The sequence below is a fragment of the Mytilus californianus genome, unplaced genomic scaffold (genome assembly GCF_021869535.1).
Source record: "Mytilus californianus isolate M0D057914Y unplaced genomic scaffold, xbMytCali1.0.p SCAF_10, whole genome shotgun sequence".
NCBI lineage: Eukaryota > Metazoa > Mollusca > Bivalvia > Mytilida > Mytilidae > Mytilus > Mytilus californianus.
Window position 1 is genome coordinate 20,923,615 of NW_026262582.1, and position 25,004 is coordinate 20,948,618.

Sequence of the window (25,004 nt, forward strand, 5' to 3'; positions counted from 1 at the left end):
ACTCAGATGAAAGGGTGAACGCTAGAAGAATCACTGGGAAACGTTGTCATTTTGGATAGGACAGAAGCTTTTGTCTGCAAAGAACAAACAATCATGTTTGATTGTTTAAAATAAAACTAAATAATAAACTGTTGAAGACGTAAAAATATCAGAATGTGGCAGAGTTTAACATGCTTGCTGGTGCAAAACCGCCCCTCGAACCTGGGACAGTGTTGTGACAGTATGACATTAGAACAAACTATAACACTTACCTCTGATGGGCCTAGCTCATCAGATCGATACAAAGCACATAAAAACCCTTACAAAAACACAGAGGACATGAAGTACAGATCTGAGAGTACTTGCTGTTACTGAAAGAGAGTTCAAAGCAAATAACAACTATAACAAAACCATGTGTCTAAGGCAAAAATATGCATGTTTTGTAAAGTAACTGTGTTTCAAGAATAGGTTTAGTCTAAAATAATAAAAAGCATAGGACATAAACAATATTAATTGTAAAACGAATTTTATTTTCCATTTGAATTAAACAATCAAACTACATGTATATTACGTTTTCGACCGATATTCAGACTTATCAGCAAAGTTTCAATGTATCACACAATATTCTGTTTGTTCTGAAGCAGATAATGAAAAAAACACATAACAAAACCAAATAACTACATACTTATGTACGTTGACGAGTCAAATTAAAAATGGAAATAGCACTTTAAATACTTGTAAAAAAGTGTGTTGTCCCTAGACTTTTTTGAACGAATATTTATGGAGTCTACAAGTCCATGGCTTTTAAGAAACTGTATAGTTTGTTGACATCCAGAATGTAGGGCATACATTAAAGCGGTCCGTCCAATGTTGTCCACAGCTTTCATGTTCGCTTTGTTATCAATAATGGATTTAATACGCAATAACTTCTTTGGTATATTTTCGTCTACCACTGTTAGATTACTAGCAAGCATCAGAGGTGTAACACCTGATGAATTACAAAAATCAATGTTTTGTCCTCCTTCAATTAACATTTTTGCAAGTTTGAGTTTCCCGGTAGAAATAGCATACATCAATAAATTTTCCATATTTTTGAACAAAAACAATATCAGCTGTCACCTTATGAAATCTTAAAATTCAAGTAGATTCTTCTACTGTTCAAATATTAATATATTTATATATATATATATGTCCAAAGTATGTCAATAGGTCATAAATACGTAAAGTAACGACGATTAAGACGCCTCAAACAGTGTCAACCTTTTAATGAAGACGTTGTATTATACAAAAGTGTCAATTGTGGGTAAAAACATTAATAAATCAACTTTATTAACCTTTAACACATAGCGGGAAGACCGCCAACAATCGCAGTGAAATGTACCCTATGTCATTTAGACATTTAGACCTTTAAAACTAAACATGAGAAGATCGAAAAGCACCTTAAATATAATATGTGTATGGGAGGACCGCCCACAATGAGTGTAAAACGTGCCGTATTAAGGCGACCTTTAAACCTAAATATGGATAGTAATATAAAATCGATAACAAAGTGACCATACTTTACTTTTGACCTTATACTAGAAGTGTATTTATAATTTGAAGATCGCCAACAATCAACGTAAAAAGCACAATCATAGCATACTAGTATCCCGATACTAACAAACAAACAAACAAAAAAACAAACAAAAACAAAGGAAACATAGCTAAATGATATGCACGCGGTCCGCGCTGCTTTTCTTTTGCAATCGATCGTCTATTTTATCATACTTGCTATATTAATCATTAAAGAAAAAATACGTATATCCTACTATTACACTTATTGTGGCAAGAAATTCTCTTACATTATTTAACGATATTATTTTCATTGTATTCATCATGTAAAAGTGTAACAAATTTATTGCCTAAAAGTTTAAAATTTGCTTAAAACTGAATCAAGGATGGATCAGAAGTCGAAGAAAACTATCATGGTGACTCAAACAAAAACGATTAAAAGACAGTTACAGTTCACAACGTTAAGATTGGACAAACGAGCCAAACAAAATTCGGAGATAAACACGCGTGTTCCCGAAGGATACCGTTAATTGGGAAATTTTGGCGTTGGGATATTTTGGCGGTTTTTCTCTCGAAAGGAATGTGTTTTATTTTGGTGTGTGTAATTTTGGTTCTTCGTCAAATTGATATGCTTAATTTTGAAACAACAGTAGTGAGCAAGCTCATTCATATTTGCCTTTATTTACCCGTTTATTGACAAAATACCATTGAGTTTTTCAAACTAGAAACACGACAAAGTTAACTCAATGAAGGAATTGAATACGGGTGCAATAACAAATAATACTGTATATCGTGGTTTAAAGCTGAAATGAAACAAAAACAATCTTAAATATTAAATTACTTTTTAAATAGATTGTTTATCTTTTACAAATATAATTTAAAATTTTAATCCTTATGCCTCTGGCAGTACATGTTAATTAAGTAAAGATAAAGGATTACAAGAAGGTTTGATGTTCTAATTACAAATGTTCCAACAACGGCGTCTAATCAGCGTATTTATGACATGTGTGAATAAAAATTCATGTTGTGTTTTCTTAACAATTTAAGAAAATTGACAATTAAGTAACTATTATATAGTGTTGTTGTCAAATTATACCAAAGGTATCATAACATAAAATATTTTCCCCAAACAGTTAACACTACGATATTGTCTTGCCGGTAAGCGATTTTGCGTTTCAATTTTTAGTGTTTGCTTTTTTTTCGTGAGTTTAATTTTGGAACTTTCATTGGAAGCACCAAATAAATCAACATAAAACTAAAACTATAATAACCCAATTTATTGTTAGCATTTTTTGTTCTACTAAGCGCTTCAGTCGTGTTCCTCCTAGCAGGTGATACTCTTGTTTGTTTACATACTACCAGGATCCATAAAGTTACATTGCATTGATGAAGTCAAGCCAACAGCATACTCTCATGTGAGTATGTGTTTTGGCTTAAAAAATAACTAACATGATCAACACTAATACAGATTCCGTGTGAGAGAAAAAAAAACAGCGATTCATTTTAACATTCCGGTGAACCCCTTGGTTTGGTTTTTAGTGATTGTAAGTGGTACAATTAAGAATGAATTGTTAGGGTAGATTAACATTTGCAATTAGTTTATGACATATTCGGCCGGCTTATTTAAAAGAAAAATGTACGGGGTTCTTCTCTGATTTTGTTTATTTATTTTAAACGATCTTGCTCGATATAAACTTCTCAACATCTCCTTTGATATCCCTCTTGACCTCAAAATTTTACTCAAAAGTTTTTAAAAAATTCCTGTTTGGCCTTGATAGTTTGTTCCTAAAGTCCTTTTCTTTTTCTGTCGTCTTCTAATGTTTCTGATGTGAGACATTGTTTGTCTGTTATCGTATTTTAGTGTCTTTGTAATGTGCAGTATCGGAGTAGATGGCATGCTTGATAGATAAAAAATAAAAGAACAAAAACATATACAAATTTACTCGGATATAACCCCTACCATTTTCCAAGTTAAGACTGCAAGAATATTGATAACTGTATCATCAAAATGTTAAAGCTATAGTAAATTAAAATAACTAATTGGGGTTAATATGTCCAGACGTAAAAGATATGATTTCGTTAGAAAACAACTTATAGCTATGCACTTGCCGGATATCAAAGTAACTTGAATTTCAATTCCTGTTGGTTATGTCTGTAGCATATGTAACTGTTTTGTTCAAACGTTTGTTTGATGAATTCAGACGAAAAGAGCAAATATTTTAAAAACATTTTTACGCAGATAGTACATTTGATCTTATATTTCTGTATATTCTGTAAATACTGCAATAAGGTCTTTCTCTGCATGAATATATGTTTCTCATATTTATTTTCTTTAATCCTATTACAGCTTGTATTAGTAGCATCTGTTAATTGTAGTTTAATATCAAAAGGTAAATTATCTTAGTAAGTTGGTTGATTGATATGTTAATTTTATTTAATGATGTCAGTCTTCAATGTTAACTGCTCTACCTTGAAAGTACAACTTCATTGCAGACATCATTGCTAATTAGGAAAACTCTCGACATAACAGCAGATGACTCGCAACTTAAATTAAACCCAGAAAGATGTATATAAACGAACTATAATATACAGTTGAATTTTACCTTGAATATTTCACACGTTAGGCATAGTAAATAACATTTTCAAAGTACGATTACATTCAGTTTCGGGTTGAATTTGTTGCGAAACCAATTTGTACATTACGATCTTTCAGATAAATTCAAAAAATACATTAGTTCTGCCAAATAGGACGACAGAGATTAAGTGCAGGAAATTTTGAATGTCACTGGAAAACAATATGTTGGATATGGCAGAAATATTGCCCTGCCACATGCCACTTACAAACACTTCAAAGATTTTTTAAGGGTTTTTTAATTTGCAGAGATTCTTTGACTACACGAGGCAGTTTTGACGTTCACTTTCTGACCGGACGTCGCTGGAAATTTAGACATCCCGCACAGCCAAACAAAATTGCCACTTGGATAAGAGCTCTCATGAATGTCGGTAGAAGATCAAGGTGATCATATTTTTATACGTCGGTCACCTTTGAGATTTCTAGGCATAAAACATTTTCAATACACAGGTGAATTTGATTTCCAATCAAAGACTTTAAACACAAAATCATCAGAAAATTCAAAATTATTACCATTGACAGTATTTCTTTAAGATAATACATGTAATAATAAAATATATATTGTACAAAACAAAACCACTTCTTGAAACTCTAGTAATCTCTCTAAATATCGTAAGCTAAAGTAGTAACTAACATTATGCTAGCTTAATAAAGACAATACAAGCAAAACAATTGTAATTCACGTGTATTACACAGACATCGTATCAGTATCATTGAGCGTATCCGTTATATGTACAGACCAAACATTTTATTACTCACATTGTTTTCTCAGTAACAGAGTGTTTGTTCCAATGGTTTGTGTCATTTTTTATGGTCCAAACAATCGATTTAACAAACCAAAGGTTACTGCACGAATGATAAAAGAGTTCCTTTATATCACAACTCTGCAAAATACATTGAAACTATATAAGATGACCATTAATGTTATGGGGCGTTGACTTGCTGTCTATAATGAACGAGTTCCTGGCATCGCCTTTAATTATAACGTTTCACTTCTTTAAATCTAGTTTTATAACGTCTTAAAACAAAATGTGTTTTAATGTTAATTAACTGTTAAGCTATTTTACTTCAGGGGAAAACAGCATGATATTTAGCACTAATTATATTGAATAATTCGATATATATTTTTTGGTTGAAGCCGATTTATTTCGTTATTTCTGACTACAATATTGGTGGTAGGTCATTAAATCGTCAGTTGCTCATCCGTTCCAAGATATTAAAAGGAGCAAAAGTGTGAACAAATAAGACCGTACTGTGATAAATTTCATAACTTGCCTGGTAAGTGGTTCATTAATTTTGGCAGGGTTTGTGTTCTACAATATTTACATTTCTATTTATTGCTTTTGGTGGACTTTTGTTGTCATAGTGTTGTGTTTCTTTCTTTGACTTTTGTTTATTGAATACTTGATATCTTATCCTGTTTGTAAGTTTTCTCTTTCTTTGACCAAAGTTATTTTGTTGTACACTTGATGTCTTTTTCCTTTTGTTGTTATAATCACCGTGGTTTCGCAAAAATCCTGGCTAGGCATGCTCCCAACATTGTGTAATTCAAATGGTGTTTGACAGTTGTATATCCAGTATCATTGACCAAACATTGACCATTGACAAAACGATAAGTGTCCTAGTAAAAAGTAAAATAACAAAAATACCGAACCCAAAAGAAAATTCAAAACAAAAAGTTTCTTATCAAATGGTAAAATCAAAAACTAAAACACACCAAATGAATAGAAAACAACTGTCATACTCCTGACTTGGTACAGGCAACTTAATGGAACCGGAGTTAAGACTATTTTATGTGAAAGGCTCGTTTTGCAGAATATTTAGATTTGGTTATTATGTTTCCTTCTTTTTATTTTCTTTTCTGTTTGGATGGGGATGTCATCGTTTTATTTTTTGTCACTTGTCTTTTGAGTTGAGTATTGTTGTTATACTATTTTTCGTCACATTGAGAAACTTAAATATTACTGATGTGGAGTTTTATCTGCAACAGGTTAAAACGAATAAAAGGGATTTTGTGCGAAAATACAGATGCCTGCGATATTTTTTTTATTTCAGAAAACCGTTTTTTTTTTCAAAATCAACTCACCTTACCTGATACGAGGTGTTGCCTTTTCTACCATTTACGGCTGGTTCGCAAGCACTACAGTTTAAAACAAATGTAAGCGATTTAGGAGTCAGTTAAAAATTATAGTAAAGGCGAAACAAGTGGCAAATGACCATCATTATTCGTTCTCTATGTGACCACTTACTATGATTTTCAAAGCATTTAGCTTACTGGCTAACAATTTAAGCTTGATGTATCTCCGGCCAAGTAAAATTTACTCACCATGTATTGACAAAACGGAAAGTGCCCTTGTAATTTAATGGAAACAGTGTGCAACCTATCTTATATGCAAGGTTCGTTTTGCAGAATATTTAAACTTGGTTACAGTTTGTCCTTTTTTTCCTTTTTTTTTGTTTTTTTGTTTTTTGTTTTTTTTTGCTTTTTTGTTTGAAGGGGAGTGTCATCATGTACTTTTTTGCACTTGTTCGTTTGTTACTCATAGTAAATAACAGCATTTAAATACGATAGCAGATTCTTTGTAGTTCGAAAAAATAAACATTCCAAGATATATCTTCTCACAGAAATTATTTCAAAAGATGATCAAACAAAGCTTTGTTCTTAAATTTGAAAAAAAATGTGTATGTTTAATGGAATATTCTAGAAATGTTTTAATGGAATAATCTAGAAATGTTTTAGTTGAAAAGTTACAAATGTATAGACATTTTTTATTATTGAAAGACATTTAAGGAGAAATATGAGGAAATGACAAAAGTTTCAAAATGTCAGATTTGTTTACCGCTTGTGTCCCTCAATAAATTTGTTTACCGATTGTGTCCCTCAATAAATTTGTTTACCGCTTGTGTCCCCCAATAAATTAAATCTTATAAAACGATATCATAGTTACGGAGTATATTGTAATTGGAATATATATATATGTATATATAGCTTATTACAGTATAGCGGGTTATTTTCGCGATTTTCATTGAATAAGGTATAAGAAATATTTTGGCGGTTATTATTTTGGCGGATTCAATACTTTTATCAATACCTTTGCATGAGCACTTTTAAATTGGCGGAATTTATTTTGGTGATTTTGTTCTATCCGCGAAAAAAAAGCGAAAATTTACGGCCCGCGAAAATAACCCGCTATACGGTATTTGATACGTTGTTTTTTTTTTCCAAAATGCTAAAATGTATGTTAACAATTTAAATCAAATCATTAGTCTATTGGCAAAATTTGCCGTTTCAGAATCTAAAAGACTATAGCTGTACTCTGATGTAAATACTACCCAAGATGCATTAATTTCAGAAACGGCGAATTCAAAAGAGACATTGATCTGCAAAAAACTTCCGATGATATTTTCTAAACACTGTAATTAAATATGTGTATCCTTATCCTTCGTCTCTTGTAACATCTAGTTTACAGTGTATTTTGGTCATTATTGTTTTGACAAATTAGAAATAAAGTACAAAATACTCAAAGAACTTTGCAGACAATAACTCAATGCATGTTGTTTTTTCATTGTTTTAACTACCGGCTAATCAATTACATCAACAACGTTCCTGTCAGAATATAATGAGTTATAAACATACTGTACATTATAAGAAACAAAGTATCTGTATTTGTGTTGTTTGACTTTAGCATTAGCTTAATTACTCATGTTGAATTGTAAAAAATCTAAATCAATTAAGAAGATAAAAGTCAAGGTAAAGAAACCCACAAAAACTAAGAAACACTGGAAAATGTGGGGGTTCTAACGATGAAGACGTTTTGGATATGATAAACTATTATTAATATGATCGTAATTGAAAAAATTGTAATAAGCTATCATTTAAATTGTACTTGACATTCAGCATGTTCAGCATGTGCAAATCGGTTTTAATCGAACTTCTTTTTAAGAAGATAAATCAATGTACAATGTACACGTGTCAAATATTTTTTGTTAAACAAAGAAACACATTCATCTAAATGTGACATGAAAGCTTTAAAGTAATGATTTAAAGGTTAAAATATGAAAAAAATTGTAATAAGCTATCATTTAAATTGTACTTGACATTCAGCATGTGCAAATCGGTTTTAATTGAACTTCTTTTTAAGTAGATAAATCAATGTACAATGTACACGTGTCAAATATTTTTTGTTAAAGAAAGAAACACATTCATCTAAATGTGACATGAAAGCTTTAAAGTAGAGATTCCATGGTTAAAATATTTGTTTAGACGTCCTTTTTCAACTAGTTGTGTTGCTTTGTTATACTTTTGATAACATACAATACAAATAAGTAAAAGCCCATTATATAGCAATGTCGATTTAGACACAGAATAAAACACACAGGTTTGTGTGACGCATTACGCCCTATATTAGATCAAGCTTTGCCACTGACGTCTATAGTCAAATAATACCACGTTGAATGAATTAAGTAAATATCAGGGTTATTTTTTAATTTACAAGATATCACTAACAAACCTCTACAAAATAACAAATCATGTTCATCCTGTCTAAATATATCAATGATATAAAGACATTTAAGGTGGCGTTGAATAATTAGAATAATTTCAAATAATACGTTAGTTACCGATCAAAAGAGAAGTAAGTATATTAATTGTATTTGACATTATACAAGTGGATTAATTATGTTTGCTACTGTTACATATAATCACATACTAATTGCAAATACGTCTGTACTTTATTGCCAGTATTAGTTTAATATGACAGGATAATGTCGAATCCTTGTAAAATACTCCAACCATGCAGCTAAAATTATTTTTTTTCTATCGCTATTCCTATCAGTAAAAATTAGAAATGCTTCCTTTAATTCTGGTTATAATAATTATCTAAATTTACATATTCACAAATGTCTACGTGTACGTTTTTCAGGTAAGATATGATTATGTTCATTTATGGTAAATTAATTTTGACATACTGCTGAAATTCTGATTTACCGATTCCTCGTGTTATCATATTCATTTACATCCTAAATTGTAAACAACCCTATTAATCAGTTAAATTCATATGTACATATTAGTTTCAAGTTGACAAGCAAAGATCACATGCATAGGAAACAATTATACAAATTATCAAGCATGTTATAGGGAAAACGGTAGTATTTATTCTGCCATAGGCGACAATACTTACATTTTCTAAATTTACCACTTTTTATAATAAAAACCTGGACAAAACATTTAGTACTTTATTATTCTGTTTTAAAATTTGAAGTCAAATAGTATCATGACCAACTTCTAACGGAGTTTGTTTATGTTATCCATGCCCACCGTCATTTTACACCAAATTTATGAAATTTTGGATGTCGTCTTTTCTAATAATTCTCTAGTAAATATTTCAATGAGTTTCAAATTTATATTGTAAATATACACACTACAGTTATTCATAGATAAATAAAAAAAATATATTGTACCCATACATCCAATCACAGCGCTTCTAAGTAGACTTCCTTCACCTGCCTTGGGTACACGAAAGGCCAACCTAATGCTAGGAAAATCTAATACTACTATTTTCTTTATAAATGTGATGAGGGAATTTTATCAGACAGGCATTAATCAAATATAATGAATGGGCGACGGAATATGTTGTAAATTGTTTTTTTTTTTTTTTTTTTTTTTTGTTCTTTGCTATGTAAACTGTATCAGGAAAAAAACTTCCGGTGGTATTTTTTTCACGCAGTGTAATGTATATATTATATATGTCCCGTATGTCTTACCAAATCTAGTTAACGGTGTATTATGTTCATGACTTGTGGAATTGTAAATGATGCAAGAATATTTTGACGAATTGGTAATAAAACTGATAGGATATGCTGCCAAAAACCTACTGCATATTGTGTTTTCATCATTTAAACTACATTGTACAAGCTACTTGAAACGATCAACAACATGCGAATCTGAAGATAATGAATCATGAACAAAGTCTATGTCTGAGGATATTACGTATCTGTCTTTGCTCGTTATTTAATATGAAAAGTAATAGTTAGCTCCCACACAGCTCGTTTATTATAATATTGGTATTTAATAACTCTAGTTGATATCAAGCGGTATCCCATTCTCACTCGTTATGGAACCTATAATCATGATAATTTTTATTACTCAGTATCTGGTTTTTTTTTATAAAAATTATAGACGAATAATTTTACTATTTTTACAAAATCGTCTGAAAAAGACTATATCGGTTAATAGTTTCAAAAATTATTTAATGTATATGTAGTATTTACTATAAAAAGTCTGTTTACGGGAAAATATGGAGCAAACATTTTCCCATTTGTTTTGTATCGTTTCAATTGACTCGTCAACCGAGACTTCAAAATGATTATCTATACTGCAGCTGTGATATTTGCGAAGTCAGACTGCATTGACCAATTAGTCATTTGTGATATGAAATCACTGGCCGTAAATCGTCTTGTTTATGAGTTCTATTTATAACGTAAATAAGAAAATATTTACGTCGTCAGCTTCAAATTAAGAAAATGATGGTTTGCTCAAAATATTTCATTTGGAACAGTTGTGAGTATACAGTATACAGAGAATAATCATACATTATCTCGAAATATAAAACAGCTTCTTTCTGTATAATAAAACACTTATTTACTGTCTTTTTGGACAATACCAAATGTATTATCCCCCGACACCAAACTATAGATGATGTATATTTCATTTTACATGAGCTGTGAATATTTTATTATTAATTGCAATCCGAAAGATATTCATTCTTTTTGTGTTTGCCGCAGTATAATACATCTGATATGTCCATATAAATAAGAAGATGTGGTATGAGTGCCAAAGAGACAACTCTCCATCCAAGTCACAATGTGTAAAAAGTAAACAATTATAGGTCAAAGTACGGCATGTACATTTGAATAGTTAAAAGTATTTTTGAACTTCTATAACCTAATCGATTTACTAGGTTTGAATCTCGGTAAATTTGACTGCCAAGTATTTCTAAAGTCTCTCTTTCCAAAATATGTTTAATTTTCATTGATTACGTACCCTCTCGTATCACTATACATTTGGTCCAAATGTGTGATATTTGTACAAATTTAAATCATAGTATACAGTGAATACAATTGTTTTTTACTGACACTTAATAGTAATTCTTATTGTCAATGTATCAAAAGCAATATGCATTCCCGCTACAGAATGTCGGTTCATTCATTTATCTATAGGTCATAACTAAAAACATCAATCTAAAACCAGCTTTAAACGAGAGTATATCTGATAACTTTTTTCGTGTTATAATGAAATATCTCCTGCTGTTATATGACAACGTTGATGTACATTTGTATTTCATGACAGTAAGAAGTGTCAGTTGATAACACTAACGTGCATTTTCTAACCTTGAAGTCAGACGCACAATTAGTAGTAATATCTTTCAATAACAATAAACAATAAACAATCGTGTGATTGGTCGTCTTTAGTTGCATTTCGTATTCTTAGATTAAGGAAATAATTGTAAGATCCTAGCCGATATTTGTGAAATTCGCTAGCCATTTTGCAGATTTAGGTTCAAGTTAAAGTTTGACACGTTGCTTAGATACATGTTTAGAGTTCGAATCCGTGTGTTGATCACTAAACGTCATTTCTAATGTTTTATTGTGTTCCTTTGATGTATCCCTTGATTACTTTTGATAAATATTGCGGACCAGAGGTAAACTTACCCGAAGTCTTTCGGATATATTTGTTCCTATATCCTTATCGTTTTACCGAGTTCATGTTTTATTTGGATGCTTTCAATGTTCAAAGGTTTACAGGACAATGCCTTTGACTCTACAGTTACCTTATCAATATTGTTGACTATATTTATAAATTTAAACTAGTAATTAATTGAGTCATGAGATATGGTTATTTTCGTACTGGTATCAATCATTTAGGATTTAGTTTATTACAAATTGACATGTAATACCTGAATTGGTATAAATAAATCATGTCGTAGAATGTTGTGGATATGATATTCAAGACTATAAGAAAAGAAAGAAGACTAAGGGGGTGAGCTTTTAGTAATTTTTATGGTTTGTTTTATCTTGAAGTCATTTGAAATATTTCTATATCATTTCATTCCTACCATCAAACCAGTTCTCTTTCACGTAAAAAGTAATTTTAGATTGTTAAATATATTATTAATATCAAAATAAATTTTGTAGAAAATAATAAAGACCTTTCCTGACCGCATTCTTGTGTAAAATCAAGCTTAGTGGATTACGCAAAAAAAAGGCAAGTTGCTCCCACTTTTAACCACATATAAATTTAAAATAAAATCTCCAAACGGATTAATGCTGACTCTCTGAAATGGAAATCTGTGTTGTTCTGCACCCATTTTGTTTTTCTTTCCATATCAATAGGAAAACTGAGTCAACGGTCTTTGGCTTTTCCTTCTCGTCTCTCTCTCTCTCTCTCTCTCTCTCTCTCTCTCTCTCTCTCTCTCTCTCTCTCTGTATTGTAGGATATCGGTATTATGTTTCGTGATTATTATGTATTGTTAATGTTTTCAAATTGCTATTATCATTTTTCGTTTGTTAGCTTTTTGAAATGTTGCTTGTGGCGTATACCAAAATGTATGTAATAGTACAAAACCGCAACTGTATCATTGCATACTATTGCATAATATCATAATGTTCAATCCGGTAGACTTGGAACTAAATCACTTCTCTGAAAGACGATATGGGCACTGTGTATTCCAAATGTATTACCTGTATTAAAAATACGAATGTGCTCCTAAAACTGTATCATTTTCATTCCAGAGAAAATATAATAATATTGTTGAATTATAATGACGGAAATATTCAAAATATACTTATCTCTATGGTTCATATGTAAAAATGAAAATACCTTTTAATAAGAATAACTAAACAAACCAAAACAAAATGAATCATTTAGATATATATTTTCGACTAAGTTCTGTTACATTTACCATTGGTAACATAGCGTGATGGTTTTGTGTGAATGAATGGTACATTTACGACTTTATTTATAATGATTGTTATCAGCAGTCGTCTCTTATCAAAGTAAATATGTGAAGAATACACCTCTAAATCCCTATGTATTTAGAAAGGAATGTGCAAAAATATCTATTAGAAAAAAAACCACATTTATTGATAACTGGCTGACATGGGTATGTTTAATCTTTAGCAATGCGAACGTATACCTGCTATGTATTTTTTATACATACTTAACACTTTAATAGCACACACGCTGCATGACTTATCAATAAGGTGTTTTGTCTGTTTCTTAACCGATTTACAAAGGCAACAGTAGTATAACACTGTTATACGATTTCCCCGATAGTTTGTTTTATAACCACACGCCCGCTTGACCTCAGTTGTTTATTGGTCAAACTTTAATAATGACGTTCTAATTTTCATACTGTCTTCTTTGCGTTATTGTGGTGTTATAAAATAAGAAATAATGCCTAATGACGTTAAATAAAAAAGTAGGAACATTTTTCAAATCAATGAAAAAGAAAGATCGAATTCGAGGGACGGATTCTCTGTATCCTCTCTCAATTGTGAAAGAATTTATTGTATCGATAGGAAAAATATCAAATAGGTAGAACCGTATAAAATATACCCTTTGGTTTGATGGGACCTTGACATGCTGTCTTTAATTAACGAATACTTTACATCTTCTTTTACTTATAACGTTTGACCTCTTATAATCTAGTTATATTATGTCTTAAAAACAAAATGTGTGTTAATGTGAATTAACTGTTCAGGAGAGAAAACTGCGTGATATTTACTACTAATTGTATTAAATAATTCGGTAAATGATATATCTTTCTAGGTAAAACCCGCTTTATTTTAAAATTTCTGCCTACAATATTTGTGTTGGGTCATTAAACCTTCAATTGCTCGTCCGTTCAAAGACATTGAAATGTGTGAGGGTGAAAACAACTAAGACCGTAAGGTGATTGATTCCATAACATGCCTGGTAAATGGTTCATTTGTTTTGTCGGGGTTTGTGTTCTTTAATATTAACATTTCTATATATACTTTTGAGGGACTTTTGTTTGTCGGTTGTTTTTTCCTTAGCCATTGTGTTGTATATATGAAATTAAGAATATGTGGTATGATTGCAAATGAGACAACTCTCCACCAAATGCCAAATCACCAACTATAGGTCACTGTACAGCCTTCATCAATGAGCAAAATCTATACCGCATAGTCAGCTGTAAATATAATGACAAATGTAAAACGATTCAAATGAGAAAACTAATGAATGATTATGCCTGTCTTTGACTAATGCTTATTGAATCCATGATACCTTATCTTTTTCGTTTTGAGTATTATCTTTCTTTGACAAATGTTATTTTATGTGCACATATTGTCTTCTTCCTCTTGCTTGATAATTATCACCGTGTTTTAATGGAAATTCTCTATTGATATTTTCATTTAGTAAACGCAGCAATTATCTTGCAGAAATCCTGGATAGGCAGGCACTCAATATGACATATAAGCGTACATATAATGATTTGTCTATACAGTTGTCTATTCGTTATATTGGGACAAAATGAAATTTTACTGATATAGAATTTGATCTGCGATAGGCTAAAAACGAATAACAAGGATTGTGTGCCTAAATACAAATGTATCCGATAATATATATATATATTTTTAAGACAAACGTATTTCAAAATCAGCATTCCTTTTCCTGATGATTTGAAGTGTTGCTATTTCTACGATGACTGGTTAGCTAATGCTATAGATTAGAACCAATGTAGGCAATGCAAGAGTGAGTCCAAGATTTCGGTAGAGGTGAAATAAGTGACAAATGACATCCATTCTCCGCACTCGATGTGACTTCTTACTGTGATTTTGAATGCATCTCACTGAATATCTAACTATAACAGCTAGACTAATCCCTTAAAATTTACTTACCATGCATGGGTAATGCGACAAGTACCCTAGTAATTAAAATGAAACGAATATCCTTCAAAGTGTTCCGCCTACATGTATTTTATATGGGCGGCTTGTTTCGCAGAACATTTAAATTTGGTCATAGTATTTTCTACTTTCTTCCGTTTTATTGGATTAGGGGGGGGGGGGGGGGGGGGTGGGATGGTCATTCTGTACATTTTTGTCACTTTGTTCTTTGTAACTTACAGTAAATAACAACATTAAAATACGATTTCTTGTATGCATGCATTACGAGATATATCTTCAAACAGAAATTATTTAGAAAAGAGTTATCATAAGCTTCGTTCTAAAACTATAAATTTGTGTGCGTGTGTGTTTTAATGAAACAATATGGAAATATTTTACCTGAAAAATTACAAATTTAGGCACTCCTTATCACTGAAAGACATTTTAGCAAAAATATGCAGAATTAATAAAAGAGTCAAATATGTTTACCACTTGTGTCCCCCAATAAATCAAATCTTATTAAAGGGTATCATTGGAATGGAGTATATTGTAAATGGAATTTATTGTTTTTTATTATTTAAATTGTTTTTTTTTTTTTTTTGCTGAAACTACAGTTCAAATGAAACATTTACCTATTGGCATAATTAGCCGTTTCAGAATCTAAAGGATTATGGGTAGTTTCGTTGTTCGTATTCCATAATAATAATAATAGCACGCCATTGGTCAAAATGAAATTGCGTATGATGTTTTTAACCAATTACAAGATTTTGCTGTATCCTTTTAAAATACTACACCGAATGCATTACATTCAGAAACGGCGAATTCCAAAAAGGAACTGATCTGAAAAAAAACTTTAGTGTTATTTCTAAACGCATTGTAATTTAATATTTCTATCTATTTCCCTTATGTCTTACACAAATCAAGTTTACAGTGTTATTTGATAATGATTTGTTGATTTTTTCGTAATACAAGAATGTTTTGACAGATTGGTCATAAAAAATACAAATACGACTTGAAGCCAATAATTCAGTGCATGTTGTGTTTTCATCATTTACGCTACTGGCTAATTAATAACATCAACAACGTTCGTGTCAGAAGATAACGCATTATACACATACTTTTTACTATGTCTGAGGAAACAAAGTACCTGCTTTTGTTTATTACCTAGCTGTATTCAAAATTTCTAAACTTTATGATTTTAATGTTAACCTCAAAATGTCTCTTTGTTTTCTTGGTTATTTGATAATTTTTTTATGTGTGAACTAAATGTTTTATAAGAATGCACAACACAAATCGTCAAATTTACTGTGTACTTTACAGTTCGTATTGTATGTAGAAAAAGAAGTTGTCAAAATCATATCGCAATACAATAGAAACCACAGTAGTTTACCGATGTTCTGATCTTATCAATTCATTAAGAAGATAAAAAAATGACTTTAGTTACACTGTCATCTATAGTCAATGACGCATCAACGGTTGGAGGTGCAAACTAATACGAATTTTTTAATCAACTGATATGGTCTTTTTTTGAATTCCTGTCTTCTCTTTGTTCTGTTCACACTTTGTTGTCCATATAATGGAATTGTATGCGACTGTCATACAAGTGAGAGGTTTAGCTAGTTATAAAACTAGATTTAATCCACCATTTTCTACATAAGGAAATGCCTCTACCACGTCAGAAATATGACAGTTGTTTTCCATTTGTTTAACGTGTTTTTACACATATGATTGTTACAGATCAAAAGTGTTAAAGGTTATTATTTTAAGTGACATTATACATGTGCTAGTTGTTTTCAATCAAACTTCTTCTTTTTTTCAACAATAAATGAATATACAGTGTAGACGAATTAAGTATGGATTATTTTGGTTAAAGAAAAATATATTTACCTTAAAGTGAAAGGTAAAAGGTAAAGCATAAATTTTATAGTAAACAATATATTCAGATTTAAAAAAAAAAGAAAATATGTTTGCTTTTTAAGACATAACATAACATACGTTAAAAATCCGTACGGTAAAGGACATTACATTGTAACACGCAAATAATAGACTCAGAATAAATCCATAGATTAAATGAACGTATTAATGCTCATTATTAAGTAAAGCTTTGCCTCTGCCCTTTTTAATGACATAAAACCACGTGAGATGAAACAGGCAAATATTAGGTTATTCACTTATAACAAATCTGTCCGATCTAACCACTGTTTCATCCTTTATAACATATATGTGCCATAAATACCTTGCAGTCGCGTTAAAGAATTTGATAAGCTATGCTTATGACTGATCAGAATCATATAAATTGCATTTGACATTCTACATGTTCATATAGTATGTAAGCTACTATAACATGTAATCACATAATGTCTATTTTATCTAACATGAGTTATGGGATATATTATTGATTAGCTCTAATTATTCGTGGCTATCCACAAAAATATTCATTTATGTATAATACAGTATAAAAGATCTGACATTCCCATGTAATATTAAATAGTAAATCATAATTATGAACTTTTTATAATAATTTCAGATACGCCGATGATTTATTGCCAGTTTTTTTTTCTCTAAATATGATAACATTATGTGTATTTCTGTTAACGTAATCCACGCTTGCAGCACAAATTCTAATTTACTGGTCGTTCTTCTTGATCTGCACTTACTTTTTTTAATTATAAACGCCTTCTTTACTTCTATTAATAATGAGTATCTAAATTTACATTAAAACATAATTATGTCAACCTTTTATTTTTATATAAGACAGGATTATGTTTTTTCCTTGTTAAAGAATCTCAGCATGTAGCTGAACTTTGGTTTATCGATTCCTCGTGTTATCCTTTTAACTTTCTCAAACGATAAACGCCCCTTTAAAGTCTGTTAATACTTTTGAGCTGAATTTACATATACAGAAATGATAAGTTCTTCTCTTTGTTTAGGTAAGATGGTATTATGTTTATTGCTAGTTAACTACTCCCAGCATGCAACTTAAATTCTGATTAACCGACTCCTCTTGTAATCATCTTCATTCAATTTCTTAAATTATAAACGCCTTTTAATGCAAATATAAAAATTGACATGTACACAAATGTCAAATTAATTTCAGGGTAAAATTCAAATATCCTTTGTATAAGTAAACAATTGTACTTGTATAAAATATCAAACAGGTTTTAAAAGACAGGAGGCAATTTATCAGGTTTGAAAGGTAAATGACCTATCTAAACAAAAATAATGCTCAATAATGCAACATTTATCTGCATTCCCAATAATAATTAATGAAAGGTTATTTTTTTCAATTGTTTAATATTCAAATTATTCAATGCATTTCCATTTTGCTTATTTATATCATGGATCATCGACATTATGCAATTACATGTATAACTAATACAAAATTAAATGTCATCCCTTTCTTTTATTTCTGAGAACGTCCACTTCTATTTATAGATAGACTGTATAATCTGATATTTGTTTTACAACAATGATAATACAACGCATTGCACATTTTGCACACAAATATGATAATAATGGTGTAATAACAACTTATTCAATAAATTATATTGAATTTAACATCTACCGATTAGTATGTTGCTCTAAATGAATATGTTTCACAAAGAAGACGCTGTAAAACGCAAAGCATCCTAGTGGGAAATCGATTTACTCGATAGTCGCGTACGTTATTGTGCCTTATGTGATTGTTTTCACCTATATGTCTAAGATTGTGGTTTCTATGTATTACTTGAATGTCATTGTTGTTTTATCTACCTCTATGCACCTAAAGTCTAATAATGAGAAAAAAAACTATGAGGAACATTATATATGACGTTGAAGGGTTTATCATTTACATGCAGAAATTGAAACAACCACGGACAATTTTCTAAGTTTAATCATATTACAGCTGCATACATTTAGTGCACAACCTACAACGTATGGCATATTATTCACTCCTTTTTGAAATTGCTATCGAGAGACCTTTATTTCAAATTTAAACATATTAAATCAATTGAGAAGACCATTAAATATACAATATTGGAACTAAAATCTATTTTAAACAATCATCGTTTTTACATAGCACAAGCACAACAAAGGAAAGACATGAATTATATAACTAAAATTGAAATAAAAGGTCAGGGTGTAATAGTATGCAACCAGGGTGCACAAGTTTTATTACGATATTATCATATCAGAATGCTGGATTGATAAGCCATATCTACTTCCGGAAATTTATCAAGAAAAAATGGGTATTAACCGTTTCTGTCAATGTATGATTAAAGTCATAGTTCCAAGTTTCATTGTCCTGACACTGCAAAATTAAGACGAAAGTAGTTTATGGATGTTCAAATCTCGTAAATCGATTATGAAGCGAAATATCAATGAAACAAACAATCAATTAGGGAATCGCATAAACTCCCATAGTAGCGAGGCTTGGTGCACTTTCTGCTATGTATGCATCCACTGCAAACCGAATTCACACTCAGTCAAAATGACACAATTGGTAAATTACAAATCATGCAAACAAATGTTCAGGTATCTTAAGATCTAAGACCACCAAAACACCAACACATTATATCGACCATGCGCGAGCGTGGCGGTTTAACTGAGACATGTAAACGCCATACGATGTAGCAGATGGTATGTTTCTTCTGAGAAATTGGAAGTTGACAAGCAAAAAGTTGAAATTATAATTTTTGTCATCCAACTTTGACAATATCGAGAAAAGATTAAGATATGACTCAGACCTTCTATTTTCGGTAGAATCCTCAATCTGAGGTAAACTCTAATATATAAGATGTAAGCACTCATTGAAATGTGGATCATTGAGTGACAGAACATTACCAATATATTTAATTGATGTTTTAATCTGTTCTTTTTCATACTTTTGAAATATCTAAACTTTTAAAACAAGCTTTAATAGAGAAAATATGTTCGTCTTATTTTGTGCCTCTTCTTAATCATGTTAACAAACAAACACATTTATTTAACATATCAAATGGCTTCCATATCAAAGATCAAGTTTTTTTTATCTTTAACGACATGCAACATTGCGTAGTTTTGTCTTATTTTGTTAAGAAATTTATTATGATTAAAATATTGAAATGCGATAAAAAAAAATTCGAAATGCCAATTATTTAAACAACATGTTCGTCTAAACTTATTTGTGATCCTCAATTTATTTTAAGCGTCAATTAATTATTATCAGTTAAAAATATGTCGTTATACGAGATATGCTTCACATTTCATCCTGGGATGTCATTTTTCTGAAGTATGCTTTGCATTTACATAAAAAGCATATTTCACGAATAGTTAGTATAACATTTCTTCGCCCAGGAAAACACAATATTTTGGTATATGTGTTATCTCTTAAATATTCAGTTACAACCGTTTGCTACTCCTCTATGCATTGTAACACGATCTGCGTACTCTTGTTGTGGAGTTCGTATTGCTTAGCCTTTGCCTTTAGTATTTTATGTAGTGTGGACTTGTTTAGTCTTAGATATATGATTTGTGTATTAGTTGTAATTGGCTTTGAACTAGCTGTCAGTAACTTTGAGTACTCTAAGATCTGTACTCAGTGTCTTTTTTGTTGTCAGGGATTGATTAATACCCTGGCACGTCCGTCGATGTTTTTGTTAGATGTTTTTCTTTAATTATAGACAATGGTCTATTTAATTTTGCAACCCCTAAATCCCACTTATTCTAGACATTTGAAGGTTTTTTAAATACAGAACTTTCCTTGAAAATAACGAAAACCTGAACCACGAGAAATATCTTTAATTTAGAAGTAAGGGATTATTTCACAATTGAATGAAAACAGGAGTAAGATCAATGGACACCATTGGAATTAATTCTAAATTCTGACATTCTGATTGGTCGAAATTCTTAAAGAATAAGAGGTAGTTTCTGTACGTGTAGAATTAATTCATATTTTGTCTTATGTTTAGGGTAATGAAGCTCCATTCTATTATTATATATATTTATACCTTAATGATTATGGTTCTTTAATTGTGTAAGTAAATGAAATAAACGCTTTGTGAATTTCGTGCGTTTGGGGCGGTTGTCTGCAGTTACTTTCATCAGGAACGCTCAAACCTAAGTAGTAAGTGACATTTCTTTTTAAGTTTCTCTTGAATTTATTCATAACTTATATTATCCACATGTAATTTTATTTAGCTCTATTCTATTGTTGCATAAATTTATATGTAAATGTCACTATATGTTGTAATATTGTTGCCTTATTCAGCTGTAATCTCCATACATCTTGTTCTATAATCTATTTAGCTCCACGTAACATTTAAATTCAGACAAGACAATAACGATTATGATGAATAAAACATACTTGAATTTGTTAAAACGCTGTCATAAAAAACTCATCAAAATACTGGGCTTATATTCATGTTTGCCAGACACACGCTTCGTCTGCAAAACACTCATCAGTGATGCTCTAATCAAAAGCGCTAAAGACCAAATGTTGTATTGGTAAAAATACCTGTCTATCGCTGTATTTTGTGTATTTAAACATCTGTTTGTTTTCGTTTATCATTTGTTATTTTCTAATATCACTTCATACTAATTTTTAGTTTTTATTTTATTTTTTGTGAATAAGGAAAATATCATCTTTTTTGGAAAACAAATTTAAAAATAATGTTTCTTCGTTTAACAATGCATGATGAATTTTGCAAATATGAAGATGATAGCAGACATGTAATCATTTTTGCTTAATGGTTCAATATCTCCCTTAAGGAATCTTTATGCCAATCATGACGCGTTTTCGTAATCTTGAAATTTGCGGAGGTGAATAAAAGTGAATAAACAAATGTCTATTGTGGAAAAACATCTACATTTCGACAACAGTGTCATGCCGTGACTAGGCGAGAATTGTACAGTTTATCAGTTAAAATGTTTATGTTTCAAAGTGTTATTGCAAGTTAAATACCGATACTCATTCTCTTTCTAACCAACTAGTAACTTCTACAATAGGCAAGTGTTGTTCCAATATATTAAACTCTAAGAGGCCCGGGTCTAGAAATGTTGTAAATCAGTTTAACATAGACTCAAAAAGGTATAGCATGAACATTGAATCAACTACAGGATAAAAAAATAAGACTGCAACTAACTACGAAATCCAAATTTTGAAACGGCACTCTTGCATATGATTTTATTTCAACAAATATTTAAACAATGGACGGGCTTTGAACACTCGCTAAATACATTTTTGAACAAAAAGCGCTGATTGCATATTGCTTAACAAGATTTCCAGAAAAAAAACAAGTTCTGTTCTTTTCCACTTTATCCGTTAAATTAAATTTATACTGCAAGCAGAATGAATATTTTCAATCTCTTTTTTGTAATTGTCAGAAATAGTGTATATCCTTGATAATCATCTACTATTTACACAAATAGATTCAGTATAGGATTCTGGCTAAAAGTTTTCTTAAATTTAGATGTTTTAACAAAGATAAGAATTAACTCAATATTAAACCATGATTTCTAAATTGTACGCCATCTTGAACTTCAATGTCAATTTATTTGTAATATATAAATATGGTGATGATAGCTTATCTGCAGGCATTTTATTATGTGCTTAACTTATACACTATATGATCTAGAAACGTCGTTTTCCCCGGAGCTGTCGGTTAGCTGTTGTTGGTATGTTTTGATATTTTTGGTAATTCTCGTCGTCTTTTTTATGTACGACATATTATTTTTTGGACTCTTGTGTCACAACCGCTTTATAAATGATATCAAAACGTTGTTTTGGGGAATTATAATGTAACGAATATGTTTCTATTTCGTTCTGTATAACATGTATCTCCTCACAAAATATATATTTGTTTATAATGTTTTGAAAATTAAAGATAATGTAACTTGTACAGGTCAATAAGACGGCTACACAACGACTTAAAATAAAAGATCTAAAGGTCAACATACGATCTTTAATTATAGACAATGATCTATTTGATTTGGCCATCCCTCATCCCACTTATTGTAGACGTTTGACGATTTTGTTGATACAGAACGTTCCTTAAAAAATAACGAAACCTGAATCATGACAAATAACTTAAAATTAGAAGTTAAACATTATTTCACAATCGAATGTAAACAGGCGTTGAATCAATGGACACTATTGAAATTATTTCTCAGTCTGACATTCTGATTGGACGAAATTCTTATAGATTAAGAGGGTGAACATTACACAGTTTTTCGTCAAACAGAAATCGATATGTAATCGTTTATCAGACTGATTACGGAATTTGTTTTATTTTCAGCATTTATCTGTTACCTTCTTTCTAACAACAATTGACTGAAAACGGAAGAAGACGTCGATTTTTAAGCCAGGACTTATTGCTGCATTGTGGATGATAATCAAACCAGGTAATGTAATATAAACTATTTATTTCTATTTAAACAAAACATCAAACAACTTCTTGTTATGAATGAAGATTTTTAATCCTTTTGGTCTATCAATATATGTTACAACGTTTCCTATAACCTGGAATTTTAATCAAGTAGTGTGTTCAACGTCTGATGAAAAAAGTCAGCTAAACATTGGTAACTCAATCTGCCACTCGGTAAAACAGAAAAAGCAAGATGATAAATGTATTTGTCCTCGAAACATTATTGACAATTTTTTTTTATTGAAGTATTAATTTGCTTTGAGAAATAGCTATGACAATATCAAATATAACTAACTAAGATTGTAAAAGCCACATATCTGAACATATTGTATATTAGTTAACAGGACGGAAAAATTAAGGTAACAGTAATATACCGCTGTCCGAAAGTCATAAATTGATTGAAAGAAAACAAATTCGGGTTACAAACTAAAACCGAGGGAAACACATCAACTATAAGAGGAAAACAAAGGAACAACAGAAACACTGAGGTGCAACAAAAACGGAACAGCCTGATTTATGTACAAAACAAATATGATATTCAGCAACAAACGACTACCACTGAATTACATGCTCCTGACTTGGGACAGGCAGATACAGAATGTGGCGGGATTAAACATGAACTAGTTGTCTGAAATATTTAAAGCTAAAGAAAACCCTCCATCCCCTCTAAAAAAACTTTAAAGCAAAAATCGGGAAAACAAAAACAAAATACAAAAAATCAAAATACGAATAAGAATAAACTCTTAACGAACAAAAAATTTCGTGATTTTTGTAGTCTTTAAACATGCAAATTGTTATTCCTCAAAAAGTAATGATTAACAGTAGTATATTTATAAAATGACATTATTTCTTTAGTGATTTGATGTGTATGAGGCGTTTCTTTTGATTTTTGTTGATGAATTTCATCAGGAGCTCTTAAACACAAAACTTTATGAGCCAATGATATATCCTTTATCAACACGTTGATGAAGTCAAATAATAATGTTTTTTTTCGACAAATGATTTGTATTGCCATAGGGTGTACTTATCAACTGGGTTCCCATTGCTTAACGTCAAATTTTTAAAAGCAACAAACTATGAATTTAGTTATCGATTTAAAAAAACACGTTAATTCTTGATCAAATTATAAGCATCGTTTAGTTTATTACTCATAAAAATGTATCGTCAAGATAATTGAATATTAACAATAGTATATAATATCTAAATAACTCATTATATACATTTGTATGCAGCTATTTAATTTTACCAGGTATGATACACGGGTAATATAAACATGAAAAGCTTTGAACTTATTAGTAGAAAAATTATCGACATCTGCAAATAAAATATTATCCCCTCGTACTTTTAACTTGCAGTGTTGTTGTTCATAGTCATGAACCTTATCCGTCCTGATTATGATTTTATACTGTATGTGTATGGTTTGTTATCTCAGTAAGTGACATTGCTTTGGAACTATAAACATCAGTCATACAAATTGAAGGTTTAGCTACATGTAGCCAGAAAACCAGGTTTAACCCACTATTTCCGTCGGAAAATGCCTGTACCAAGTC

The 25,004-nt window shown here is 30.6% G+C and overlaps 1 long non-coding RNA gene across 1 annotated transcript in view; it reads left to right on the forward strand.

The window, feature by feature from the left end:
• The window catches only part of LOC127717759 (uncharacterized), a 98,569-nt gene that overhangs the window by 47,983 nt on the left and 25,582 nt on the right, over positions 1 to 25,004 (forward strand). The window contains exon 2 of the long non-coding RNA XR_007989357.1: positions 23,326 to 23,431. This is a non-coding gene — a long non-coding RNA (uncharacterized LOC127717759). The remainder of the gene's footprint in view (positions 1 to 23,325; positions 23,432 to 25,004) is intronic.